Source organism: Otolemur garnettii, unplaced genomic scaffold (assembly GCF_000181295.1).
Source record: "Otolemur garnettii isolate 467f Iridium unplaced genomic scaffold, OtoGar3 scaffold00185, whole genome shotgun sequence".
NCBI lineage: Eukaryota > Metazoa > Chordata > Mammalia > Primates > Galagidae > Otolemur > Otolemur garnettii.
Window position 1 is genome coordinate 1,764,078 of NW_003852580.1, and position 518 is coordinate 1,764,595.

The following is a 518-nucleotide window of genomic DNA, read 5'->3' on the forward strand; positions in this document are numbered from 1 at the left end:
CATCACCACCACCATCTTCACCCTCATCACCACCATCACCCTCATCACCCTCATCACCATCATCACCACCACCATCTTCACCCTCATCACCACCATCTTCACCCTCATCACCACCATCACCATCATCACCCTCATCACCATCATCACCACCACCATCTTCACCCTCATCACCACCATCACCATCATCACCCTCATCACCCTCATCACCACCACCATCATCACCCTCATCACCATCATCATCACCACCATCTTCACCCTCATCACCACCATCACCCTCATCATCACCACCACCATCATCACCCTCATCACCATCATCACCACCACCATCTTCACCCTCATCACCACCATCACCCTCATCACCACCATCACCATCATCACCCTCATCACCACCATCACCACCACCATCTTCACCCTCATCACCACCATCACCACCACCATCTTCACCCTCATCACCACCATCACCCTCATCACCCTCATCACCATCATCACCACCACCATCTTCACCCTCATCACCACCA